Source organism: Pongo pygmaeus, chromosome 5 (assembly GCF_028885625.2).
Source record: "Pongo pygmaeus isolate AG05252 chromosome 5, NHGRI_mPonPyg2-v2.0_pri, whole genome shotgun sequence".
Lineage (NCBI taxonomy): Eukaryota > Metazoa > Chordata > Mammalia > Primates > Hominidae > Pongo > Pongo pygmaeus.
The window spans coordinates 128,700,397-128,713,999 of record NC_072378.2 but is presented as its reverse complement, the minus strand read 5'-3'; the positions used below and the strand labels follow the sequence as shown (position 1 = coordinate 128,713,999).

The 13,603-nt window shown below is 35.8% G+C and overlaps 1 protein-coding gene across 3 annotated transcripts in view; it reads left to right on the top strand.

Annotated features, from left to right (window-relative positions):
- PTPRK (protein tyrosine phosphatase receptor type K) overlaps positions 1-13,603 on the top strand; it is a 560,453-nt gene that overhangs the window by 62,159 nt on the left and 484,691 nt on the right. The gene's annotated exons all lie outside the window — the stretch shown is intronic.

The following is a 13,603-nucleotide window of genomic DNA, read 5'->3' as shown; positions in this document are numbered from 1 at the left end:
TCCTGAGCCAATTAAACCTCTTTTCTTTATAAATTACCCAGTTTCAGGTATTTTTTATGGTAATGCAAGAACACTAATACAACCTCTTTGAATCTTTTCCCATTAATTATAGACAACTGTTATCTCCAGTGTAATGTTATTATTCTGATAGATAAGTACCATGATTGCCTTGTTTATTAGAAATGGCAGCCCATGAAGGTTTCTTACTTGGAGGAACTTAAAGAATGATAGCAACAGACTATGAGCATCTTCTTGCAGTCTGTAGAGGACAGGGCCAGACTTCTGGCCTGTGCTGTTTCACTGGTTCAAATGACTCCATTTGTGGTTGCTGTGGGTGTCTGTGTTTTAGTAGCAGCTTTGGGTATAAAACTGTCAAAGCCATCACTTCAGAATTCATAGGTGATCCACAGAGTTTCAGGTGGTGGGAGAATGGCTTTCAAGGTGAAACTTGATGAGGTGGAACAAGGTTTCCAGGTGGTTGTGGGTTTCTTGCCTGTCTTCCTTTTTTCTTTTGTCCAATTGTAAGTAGTGGGCATAAAAGTTATGGGCTATAATGAACTTTGCTAAGTTTTGGTGCCATGCCCTGACCATTATAGAAGCCCAGTAAATTAATTTAGTGTGATCATATAACTATAAGAAGATGTTTTTGATTTATTGGATATTAAAACTTGAAGGAACATATGGATAATGAAATTTATCCTACTCATTTTCCAAATGAGGAGCCTGCCAAAAATTCCCAACACACTTACCATTAATCTTTTTCTTCCTTTGCAATAGATTCCCGATACTTTTAAACTATACTGCTCATATTTAAACATTCCAATTTTCAAGCCATGAGGATGGCTTTTTAAGTGTGTATATAATTTTAATGTCAATGCATGTATTTCCAAAATTCTGTGAGCTTTAATAATAGAAGGAATATTTGAATGACCATGAGAAATGTTAATTGTTTTGTGTGTGTGTGTGTGCCTTTTCATTGGTGACAGAGATGAGTGTAAGGAGAAGAGCCTAATGGATTTCTTTCACATATGTAAGCAAACAAATACACTGAAAAATGCTCTGTGGTTCTCTCAAATGGTGCAGTTTCTTTTTTATTTCTCTAGTTTTATTGAACTTTAATTGACCAATACAAATTGTATGTAGTCAAGATGTACATCATGATTTAATTCATGTATACATTGTGTAGTGATTTCTACAATCAAATTAATACACCGTTCACCACACAGTTGCCATCTTGTGTATGTGTGTGCAACTGTGTGCATGTGCACATGCGCACATAAAAAGGACATTTAAAATCTGCTTCAAATGGCATGGTTTCTTATTATAAGCAATTAAATGTAGACATTTATTTCAAGTCATATTATACAAATGTGTAGTTTATACTCTTCTGAGATTATATTTTAAATTTTTTAGTGTAGAGTTATCTTCCATATATTCTGGATTTATGGCTGCATACTCATATCTGTAAGGAGAGTGTCATCTTTTTATTAACTTATTTTTTAATAAAGTGAATAAAACAGCTGGCTTAAGAATAAGCAATCCCTGTCAGATGATTGACTCTTCATCTGCTCTCTGTGTACTGGCCCTGTTTCCTTTTTTTGCCCAAAACATTTACATATTTCCTGATTTTTAGTTTGGATGGAGGTGGGGAGATCGATTTTCTTATTGCTATTCATCTTGACAGTTTGTACCACTAAAGTAAGAGATGGAGAGAATTTTTCTGAATGCTCAAGTCCCTATGGAGACCATAGTGTTGACCCAGTAGAGACAGTTGAGAATACAAATTGGGAGACTGATTTTCTTGCCTTCTCTACTATTTGTATATTTGACAGTATAAGGTGTTTGAGGGCAGTGCATGTGGAAATGTTAAGGAGTTAACATTAATAGTACTGTGGTTAAACAGATGGCGTAATTAGCCCGCAATGGGGAAGAACAATGTTTTCGTGTTTGGATAAAAAGGGCACACTGTAGGTGGTAGGATAAGAGGTTTCAAATGACAGTACCTTATGAAGATCAGGCTAGTGACAGTTTTCATGATTTAGGCACATATCTGTGCATATGTGCACATATATATAATCTCTAGACCTATTTTTATCTAAGTAAACAAACTCTTGTCATTTTTAGGAAAAAATTATCTGTATGTGAATGCATAAATGACTATTAATTCAGCTTAGTCTGGGAGACATGGCTCAGTATTGTGGAGGATGCAGAAAAGAATTTGGTCTTTGTATTCAAGTAGTCAGTTTTCTGGGACAAATTCATAAGCACAATGGCAAATACAGGACCTGGCAAAAATTTGTTGCAAGTGATTAGCTATATGATTACTTAGCCAAGTCCAGTATTCTTCACAAGGGAAATATTTTTAGTAAGACAGAGAAAGGAGTTGATGGACTAAGTCTGTCTGTCTCTTCAACTTACTCAATATTGTTACCTACTTCTCTATGGGGAATGAGGTTTGCTTTTGTCAAATCTGATTTATTCTGAACTTGGTTATAGATGCAGCACAAAAAGTGATGCAACAAGCAAGAAAACATAATCAAGTGAATAAAAGAATGTGGTAAACCTTCCTGTTTGTATACTTTGAAAGTATTTTCCATAGTAAACTTGGAAGTTGAAATTGGTTGTATTCTGTGCTATTTAGATAGATATGACTCAGATTTTTATAATAATGTAAATTTTGAATATTACCTCATATTTTGGCTAATTATTAGAGAGATATTTGCAGATTTTCCCCCTTGTCAGCCCATCTGCTCCTATGGTACAGTCATAATGTGGAAACATTGACATCTCAATTATTTCCATGGCAACAAATTGATGTCAGGATCCTACATTTGATTTCACTGCAGGACCAAATAGGATTTGGATTACAGGGGTGGGTTGGGAGTTGTTATTGAAACACAAGTCTTTAAGAAAGGGAAATAGAAACATTTTGGGAAATGTATTTTTCAAATTTAGACTTACCTTTAAAGAGGAAATTATAAAACCACACATGAAGTGAATAAATGAATGCTCTTCTCTCTTTCTATATGTAAAAAGACAATGAAGGACATTTTCTTTCTCTGTGACAGTTGCAAGTAAAACTTTGACTCTCATCTAATGTTTGCTTAAAAACCGGAAAGACCCAGGCAGTTGTCCGTAGTCCAAGTTCAGAACTATCATACTTTTAGTTTAGTAATGTATATAAATAAAAGCATATGGTACTTCAACCTTAAATTATGTAATCTCTGTGTCTTTTGTTTAGAATATGGTAATTAGAGTTATCTTATCTTCCATACTTGAGGGACTGCATAACTTCAGAGTGTTTTGATACTTTGCCTTCCTTTTTTTTATGTCATTTTTGTGCTGCATTAAAGAGTATCTAGTATTTTATTAGTTACTCCTGATATGGTTTTACTCATTTTTTTTTACTCAGGGTAAACAATTACATTTGATTCCTACTAACAAATTTTGTTGAATCTACAAATATTTCTGATACTTTTTTATTCTGTAACCCTTGGTTTGTAACTTGTCATAAGGCCGGTCTCATATTCAAGTGCATTTGGGCTTCTGCCTCCCTGGCTGGAATGTGAAGGCAGGAATTGTGTCTTTGTTATACGCATAGTGCCTGGCACATAGTGGGTAATTCAAGTCAGTTTGTTGAAAAATAATTATGATCTCATAACAAGAGTTTGTCAGGGCAGATTTTCAGGGTACTGATGATGTCACCCCATTCCACTGCTGGATCTTGAATTTTGCAGGGTTAACATTTTGATTTATCTGTTTGAGGAGCCTGATTCATGATAAAACAAACTGAAAAGAGACTGACTTATCATGAATAATTGTGGTAATTCCCTGATTCTGTCTATTAACTCTTTTGATGACTGATTTCATGCTGGGGGATCACATTGTAGATTATATGGCTCCTAGATGAACCAGCCCTGGATTAGGTGTTCCTAAATTAGGTGTTCAAAAGTATTGTGGTTGCTGTATAAATTGTCTCTGGACATTTTTTCTATCCAGGTACCTGATAGCCATCTCTAGGAGGAAAGTGTTTTCTAACTTTTAACTGTGCTGGACAAATACCACCAAAAATTATGTTCCTCTCTCTTCTAAAATGACTTGCATATCTTCACCCTCCCATTAATTATTACTTAAGACATTGGAGTGTGAATATTACAAATGTATTTATGACTGTTGGTCTTCCTATTAAAACAAGAGGGAAGGAGAGGTAGAGAAATGTGCACTAACTTGCTTCAAATCACACTCTGAAATAAGTGGAGGAGCTGGGATTTGAATCTGATTCTGGAGTCAGGTCACTTGCTTCTGAGCTCATATATAGATTGATAGATCATTTTTGAAGTAGGATATGCTGCTTATGCTTTAATTTTAACTGTTTCCAAATTCAGAGAATATCTTACTGTAGCCCCTAAGTGGGAATGGTAGTTTTCTACCTGCAGTATACCTGCTTTCAAGGTCCGGAAAGCAGAGAATTAACATGAACTAAGAAGAAAATGAGTGTATTTAATGATAAGAATTTATAATGAGATTTCAAATCAGCAAATATACCCATTTTGGATCTATTTAATTTTTTTCTGTGTAACTTAATAGCATTGCAGTAAAAACTTGCTAATTTAGATGACTTGTGGGCAACACCTGTTTGAATTAACTGAAAGTCTGAATCACATAATAATTTTATATAAAATAAGTTTTATTATTTTTTGATACATAATTAACATCATTTAGGAGCTAGAAAAACTAAGCTTCTGAGTTACTTAGAATAGTTTGTTTTATATGCTATTAATTGCCTTTTAAATTATTTAATATCTTCTACTTAGAGATTGACTCTTTGCAAAAGGCTTTTATATACAGCCCTATATTTAATCCCCACAGGAATCCTTATTTTTCAGATTAGTCAATTTGGAGTAAAAGGAGAACATTAAAAATATTTCTTCAGGACCAGATGGCTGGTTATATAATTCTATATCAAGTTACTATAGCTTTCAAAAAGTAAAGCAAAATAGCTGAATAAACTTATCATGAGCAGACCCACATTACAAGAAATATTCAAGGATTTCCTTCAGACAGAAGGTAAATGATACCAGGTGGAAGTATGGATCTACACAAAAGAACAGTGCTGAGATGCCTATATTAGTAAATATAACATTTTTTATTAGGTATATCTCTTTAAAGGATAATTAGTGACTCCTGACAGGTATGGGGTTTCTTTTTGGGGTGATGAAAATGTTTTGGTGTTAGACAATAATGATGGTTGTAAATCCACTAAAATCCACTGCATTGTACACTTGAAAATGATGAATTTTATGGTATGTAAATCATATCGCAATACAAATAAATAACAAGTGTTTTTAAATAAGGTATTGATAAAGCAAAAAGATGGCTGGTTAACATTAGCCTGGCCTAAAGCTTGTGTATTTGAGATGTTTCATTATTACATCACAAATCTTTGTTATTTAGATAACTCTTTTTAAATTATCATCAAAGTTTGCTTAGCAGATCTGAACTGTCTTGGTCTGCTCAGTCTGCTATAACAGAATACCAGAGGCTGGGTAGCTGATCAACAAAAGAAATGTATTTCTCACAGTTCTGGAGGCTGGGAGATCCAAGGTCAAGGTGCCAGTAGATTTGGTGTCTGGCGAGGGCCGTTTTTGTGGTTCATAGAAGCTGTCTTCTGGCTATGTCCTCACTTGGCTGAAGGGGCAAGGGATGGAGGTCTCTTAAAACTAAACGTTTTGCCCTTTGTTGAAGACCGTTGCTGTTGCTTTATTCCATTAAGGGCTGCAAAATGGGGATTTTCTTATTATATATCCATATATTATTGTGTTTTGTGTTTTATTCTTCCTTATCCGTAGAGTGTCTGGAATTAGCTTCTATAGAAGAACTTTGCTTTACCTACCAGGGCTATTTGGTTACCTGGAACCACAGTTTTTAATGGCAAGGTGGAAGAATATTCTTCCTTATGTATCAGTTTTCAGCATACTAAGTTGGTGCCCTGCATGCATCATAGTTTTCGGTTTCTCCATGTGATTCTTACATGCAGCTTGGGTAGAGTAGCACCAATATAGAGCTTGGATACATCCCAAATTTCAAAGTTTTATTACTTATTATAAAAGCACATTTACAGGGTGGCTCTTTTGTTTTTGCCACATTATTTATCCTCTTGCCAAACTTTATCAGAGTATATGGATTTCTTTCGAAGCATTTCTATAGGGGTGTTTTGGGAGGTGCTTCCTTATATTTGTTCATCTTACAAACTAAGGTAAATGAATTGTAGAAGAAACACTCCAAAGGCAACCAAAAAATAATGTTAACATTTGTTCAGGATTTATTTTGTGCCAGGCTTTGAGCTTGGCCCTTTACAATCGTTAGCTTATTTACCCTCATAACACCTCATGAGGGAGGTAATCTAATTCCTAATGCAACAGAAGCTAAAATTTATCTACTTGTCTAAAGTTATGGGTCCAGCAAAGGGTTGGGCTGGAGCTAAGGGGTACAGATGTTGGGAGATCCAGAGCCTATGCAGTGAGTCCCAATTCTCTGCTCTTCTCAGAGTGGGATATTTCACATGTCTAATCCCATCCCCCCTGTAGATTTGTCTATTTCCATTCTGAGACAAAGAAATGGAATGACTGTTTGTAATATTCAGATTCTGCCATGGGAAAATGGAAATATATACAGTTGTCTACAGTAGTGGTATTTTGATTAGACCAATATAGCTAGCATTTTCAAAGTGGTTATAAGGTGATGGACACAATGTTATTTACATACCTTCATTATAGCATTTAATCACTAAATCTGCAGGTCAGCTGTTATTAACTCTGAGGAAATAGGCTTAAGGAAATTGAGTGCTCATTGTGACACAGTAAAGTTGGAACCAAAGTTCCTCTGACTATGTAGATCTTTATTCTTAATCACATTATGCTGACTAGGCAGAGGAAGAGTTAATAGGAATTAAGGGAGGTTGGAGAGTAGCCATCTCCGGAAGCCAATTTAAGGTGGTTTTCCATCCAAAACAGGAGACCTATATAGCAATAACAACACAAATTTTATAGAATATGGCCCAATTAATTACCTCAATATGAAAATATGGTCATATCTCTATAGTGTGCTTGTTTTCATTTTTCAGTTTCTCCCTGGTGTTGGACAGTGAAGGAATAAGGTATTGACTAATCATGATCAGTTCGGAATTTTGCTGTGATTTTTCAATAGGTGTTGCTCATTATTTGGAAATGAGCACTCAGTAAAAGACCTTGCTGTGTCTTGCATGGTTTGCCTCATTATTTGTGGGATGTGAATTTAAGAAAAGTAAGCTTGGATTATTTTCCCCAGCGATTGAAGCTTAGGTTGTATAGGTATATAATTTTACCATATCAAAATATTTGATAATTAAAAGCTTATAAAGAGAATGTAATGCATCCCTAAAAGCCTATTTGGAAGGGAAGACACAGTCAACAACCAGCAACTTATTAACTGGGGAAAAAGTACCAAATGCACTTGTGTATATTTTAAGTGAAAAGAAGAGAGGACTTGGATGACCATGTTCAGTTAAGGGGGAGGGTGACCTTTTATATGCAAGTTGGGAAATACAGAGAAAGTGAAAGGGGACCAAAATGAAAACACATGAAATAAGGTAAGCAGAGATGAAAGGTGGCACTAGAACTGTAAGAAGCATTTGAACAGGTAGAACAGTGCTGGAGACTTTAGGAGAGGGCTCAAGCTGCCATGTGGCCTGTCCTCAAATAGTTCTAGAATGACTAGCATATCTTTTTACAAAACTATAAGCAAATTTTGAGGGCAAAAATAAAGTATATTTATCTTGCATCCTGAAGAGTAAACATGGTGCTTGGCATTTGGTAGGTTTTCTTTATGTGTATATATGAAAAGCATGTTTTCATTTTATTAGAGGATTGTGGTAAAAATTCTATTGAAAACCATGCTATAATGTAGATAGCTAGATTTAGTTTGGTGGTTTCTAAACTTTTTGGTCCAAGTACCCATTTATGCTCCTAAAATTATTACTGACAGTCTAAAATAACATGTTTGTGTGGATTATGTCTATCAATATTTACCGTATAAGAAATTAAAACTGAGAGATTAGAAAACCAATAATTAAAAACCCATTACATGTTAGCATAAAATGTATTTTTGCAGGAAATAAAACCCCTACATTTCCAAAATAAACAACAAACAAACAAAATTTACCGAGGCTTTTTTTTTTTAACGTATTTTGCAAATCTTCAGTTTCTAGCTTATTAGAAGTCTAAATTTTTGTACCTCTTCTGCATTCAATCTCATAATATTTTGTTTTGTTTGAATGTATGAAAAAAACTCACCCCACACAGATATGTGGTTGGAAAAAGGAGGTGTGTTTTATAGACTTTTCAAATAATTGTGTATATCCTTCTTTTATACTGTGCCAAAAGTCTGCAGATTTTAATTTCTTAAGAGTTTGAATCAGAATCTAAAACTTTATCAGTGAGCAATTTGTACTCTGTTTTATTAGAATAGATTGGTGTTTTTTGTAGTTTGGGTGGATCTTTTACCTATGCAGGATTTGGAAACATCATGTATTGGTCAATTGGAAAATATCAAGTCGCTAAGTTATTTAGATGTTCCCCACATTGGCATATTTCATTATGTATCAAACAATCAGATTTTTAATATCAAAGTATTTTAAGAGTTGGAAAGCTGTCAAGCTCAGGATGGTGGATTAAATTTTTTAGTATACCGTTTTTGGCTTAAGAGCTCAAATTTTGTCATTGGCAACAGACATCGTCACTTATTTTTCTTGAGGTGACAGGCTTACTCCTTTTCTCATTTTAAATGTTGGTCATGACCACTTGGGAAGAGTTTGTCTTCAGTGAATCAGTCAAGTAAAAATGGCGTTTCATGAAGAGAGTGGCTAGTTCAGCTCATATCTCAGTCTCATAAGTGCTTTCCTTGAAATAACCAACCTATCTTATTTTGATATGCAACAGAAATGCTTTATGTATATTTTCCTTCATCATACAGAATATTAAAATGACATACTCAACGACTGTGATTTTAAAAATTAATTTTACATGTTTATCAAAGGTATTGTCAAGTGAAACTGCGTTCTATTTACTATGATTGCATGTCAGTGAAGAGTAAAATGACTGCCAGTAAAATTTGTTGCCCCTGCCTTAGTTCTTGCTAAAGGAATCAACAGTTTTACCAACCAAGAGTTTCATTGCACCATCAGTGGAAAAGGTAAGTAGTGCCTTAATATGACATGGAAATAGTTTTGACCTCACAGACCCCAGGAGGGCCCTGAGAAACACTCACTTTGAGTATCCTTGGTTTGGGGCAGGGGAGGTTATTGTGTATGATAAAGCAATTATACTTATATGTAAAAATTCTTTTCGTATATATTTCTAAGAGTAGAATTTCTTCCATGCATTAGAACAAGTGGTTTTGTTTAATTGGTTCATTAACAGCTTGGATAAATTAAATTGCTATTACAGAGAAGAAGATAATTTGTTTTTAATTTTCAAATAAATTGAGTACAATAATGCTTCACAGTGAATTTCTTAATAGTGATCTTGCTCATTGTCATAACTGTGTGCACAACCTTAGACACAAATATGGTTTAAGCAGGTGGCATACTTTTCTCCACTGTCAAAGTATTAATATCATTTCTCTGCTTATACGGTTCTTTTTCTTTTCTTTTTTTTTTTTCTTTGAAATGCAGTCTTGCTTTGTCACCCAGGCTGGAGTGAAATGGCGTGATCTCAGCTCACTGCAACCTCCGCCCCTGCCCCCCACCTGGGTTCAAGTGATTCTGGTGCCTCAGCCTCCCGAATAGCTGAAATAACAGGCGTGTGCCATTATGCCTGGCAATTTTTTTTTTTTTTTTTTGCATTTTTAGTAAAGACAAGGCTTCACCATGTTGGCCAGGCTGGTCTCAAACTCCTGGCCTCAAGTAATTCTTCTGCCTCGCCCTCCCAAAGTGCTGGAATTACAGACATGAGCCACTGCACCCAGCCAGCTTATAGAGCTCTCTGTCTGATTTTTGTACTACTATAGTTTTATCTCACAAAGTAAGCATGTGGGCAAAAATAGCCTAAGTGTGAGTGTGTTAGACTTTTCAGTTACTGAGTTAACATAGCACCTAATTCACATGCAAGTATTATATATTTATTCCTACCCTTAGTTAATAGTCAATTAAAAAAATTGCACCTTAGGAAAAAAAAATCATTGTTTTTACCTAGAGAGCAGAGATGAGATTATTTTATTAGAATTTCTTCTAGGATTTTCTACTGTTGTATTTTCCCCTTCATTTTTTTATCCAGGTTTCCCTTTTGGAGAAAAAAGCAACATTTAAGAATGAGGTAGAGCCCTGAAAAAAAGCGTCCTTCTAGGTGTGTTAAGAATGGTTATAGAGATTGATATCAGATACCATGAGTGAGCAAAATAGTAAATTCTCATAAAATAATACATGAGTATAGGTATTGAGCTCTTTTAAATAATATCGAGTGATATAGATGAAGGAAGAAAATGTTAAAAGAGTTTTAAATAAGTCTCTTTTTCAATGGTGTACAGTATGAGATTTGTGAAGCCCTTTCCAGATGCATGTGTGTTTGCTTATGTTTAAAAAATCACTTGAGTGCAAACATTTAAACACATTTTATAAAACTGGCGGGCCGGGCACGGTGGCTCATGCCTGTAATCCCAGCACTTTGGGAGGCCGAGGCGGGTGGATCACGAGGTCAGAAGTTTGAGACCAGCCTGACCAACATGGTGAAACCCCGTCTCTACTGGAGGAAAAAAAAAAAAATTAGCCAGGTGTGGTGGTGGGTGCCTGTAGTCCCAGCTACTCAGGAGGCTGAGGCAGGAGAATCGCTTGAATCCAGGAGGCGGAGGTTGCAATGAGCCGAGATCATGCCATTGCGCTCCAGCCTGGGTGACAAAGTGAGACTCCGTCTCAAAAAAACAAAAACAAAAACAAACAGGCAAACAAACAAAACTGGCATGGCATTGGACAGTAACACATAAGAAGCTGATGTCATCTTTGCCACTTAGAGAAAGCAAAATATCTTGTTAGGTAACCCCTCTTAAATGCTCTGCTTGGCTAGTACTTTTTGTGCTTGGTCAGTGATTAGAGTTTAAGTTGTAAATGGTATTCATAATTTCTTGTCTCTGTCTCATCCCAAACAGATTAGAAAATCTTTGATCCCTGTTGGTAAGGAGCTAGCATCTTATTAATACAAAGCCTTGTGCATAAATTATTTCCAGTAATTATTTAGTGCCTAATGTGGCATGCTTTGTGCTGAGTGCTGAGGATAAAAGAGGAATAAGGTAAGATCTTTATAGTTTAGCAGAGGAGGATGTGAGTGGGCAGAAAAATGTTATGAGTTCTATAATAGGAATATGTATAGGGGAACTTGGTTACAGCTCAGCTTAATTGAGAAAGGGTGTGAAATGAAAAGACCAAACATTCTTTGCAGAACAGCTAAACAGTTGGAATTATATACTCAGATGAGTTAATAATTATAAGTAGCCATCATTTATTATCTCTCCAGAACTCTAGAACCAAGGTTATAAAAAATGAATAGTTCTTTATTTAGTTCAGAAGCATTTGTGAAGTATCTATAGCATCTGTAACATGGAGGCCCTAAGGACGCTGGCATGAATAGTGGGCCATCATCTACCGGGAGAGTCAGTATAGTGTGTACATGCGTTAGAGGTGAAATGCATAAAGGGGCATCCAACATGGCTGGTGGCTGGCCATGTGAACAAGACATTTGTGTTTGCCACAGCATAAAGAAGGATATTTCTGAGTCATGGAGTATTTTATTATGTTTATTTGGCACCAATATTTCCAAATAAAAAGAGGCCTTTGCTTTTGTGCTACAGGCGTTTCTTATCTTTAGGAGGAATGGACTGGGCGCGGTGGCTCACACCTCTAATCCCAGCACTTTGGGAGGTCAAGGCAGGCGGATTACAAGGTCAGGAGTTCGAGACCAGCCTGACCAATATGATGAAACCCCATCTCTACTAAAAATACAAAAATTAGCTGGGCTTGGTGGCACACACGTGTAGTCCCAGCTACTCAGGAGGCTGAGGCAGGAGAATTGCTTGAACCCGGTAAGTGGAGGTTACAGTGAGCCAAGATCGTGCCATTGCACTCCAGCCTGGGTGACAGAGTGAGACTCCATCTAAAAAAAACAAAAAAGGCATGGTTTTGAATCTGTACACTCAAAAATGGTCACAGCTTTCCCACTACTTTAAGCACTCATAATAGATTAAGCATAGGTCAGATCTCACCACTCATTAGCTATTGGGTCTGACCACTAATTATTTAGTGGATCTCTAGATCAGTTATGTAACATCTCTAAATCTTACTTTCTTCTACTGTAAATTAGAGATTAAAAAAAGTAGCCAACTCCTAGTGGTTTTGTGAGCATTTAATGAGATGATCTATGTAAAGTGCTCAGCATGGTGCCTGACATATGGTGGAGACTTGTTATATGTTAGCTATTATTATTTTCTCTTAAAGTACTTTAACAAACTGCATATAATTTAATCCTCAAAATAACTCCAAAATAGGATTTTTCTTATTTCACAGGTCAGGTAGAAATCTTGGCATTCTGGCAGGGCTTTTTACTACCAACCAAGATAACAGCTTGCTTATTCAAACCAGGAGCTGCTTTTAGTGTTGGTGATGATTTCATAGAGAGTGATGCTATCTTTTTTTCATTAAAGTGGGATGATAAACATTTTCTTACCCCCTCACCATGTGCAAAGCACTGTGCTAAGTATTTTAGAAATAGGAAACTTGAAACTGGGATCATCCTTGTCCTTAAGAAGCTTACACTTTATTATGATAAATAAGATAAAAATTCAAGTAACTATGCAGTAGAATATACTGTATAGTTTTGAAAGAAAAAGTATTACTTAACTTTGTCTTATTTAAGCTTTAGATATTCTGAGGGGTAAAAAACACAAGATTGCAGTTGTTAGAAAAGCTGTTTTGAGCATTTTTCCCCTACTGTTTTCCTTAGTTTTATTTGCAAGCTGGAGCAGGTATTAAAGATGAAGTGTTCTGATGGGAGCGGTAGCCCAGAGTGCTTGAAGCATTGCTAATTTCAAACCTTGTAATTTAGTTAAATTGAAACATAACTGCATTTAGATGAATGGGCTGCTAGTTTTCCTTCCCAAAGCAAACATGCCAACCTCTCATTACTTCTTGTCTGTGCTACGGCTTCTGTGCTGTTCAGATCTGCTCGTTTACACATAATTGACATGTAACAGTGTCACAGACTTTATTTTGCAGAAAGAATTTTTAGAAAATTAGGAATGCTTTCCATAGCATGCCGTATCAATTATTCTACATTTTGAAGTGAGAATGAGAGAGTGATCCAGAAACTTGGTGTATCTGTGGAATGCAGTTTGTACAGTACTTGGCTCATGCTTTTACAGACGTGGGAGTAAGTGACACAGTAGGTCTGATTACAAATACAGTTTATCTTCATTTGGAATCCATGACTTCTATTAAATTTAATTACTTCCCCCGTGGCGTCTATTAAATTTAATTAATTCCCCCTGCAGCTGGCATGGTAGAGGTGCTGCTGCTAAATGAAGG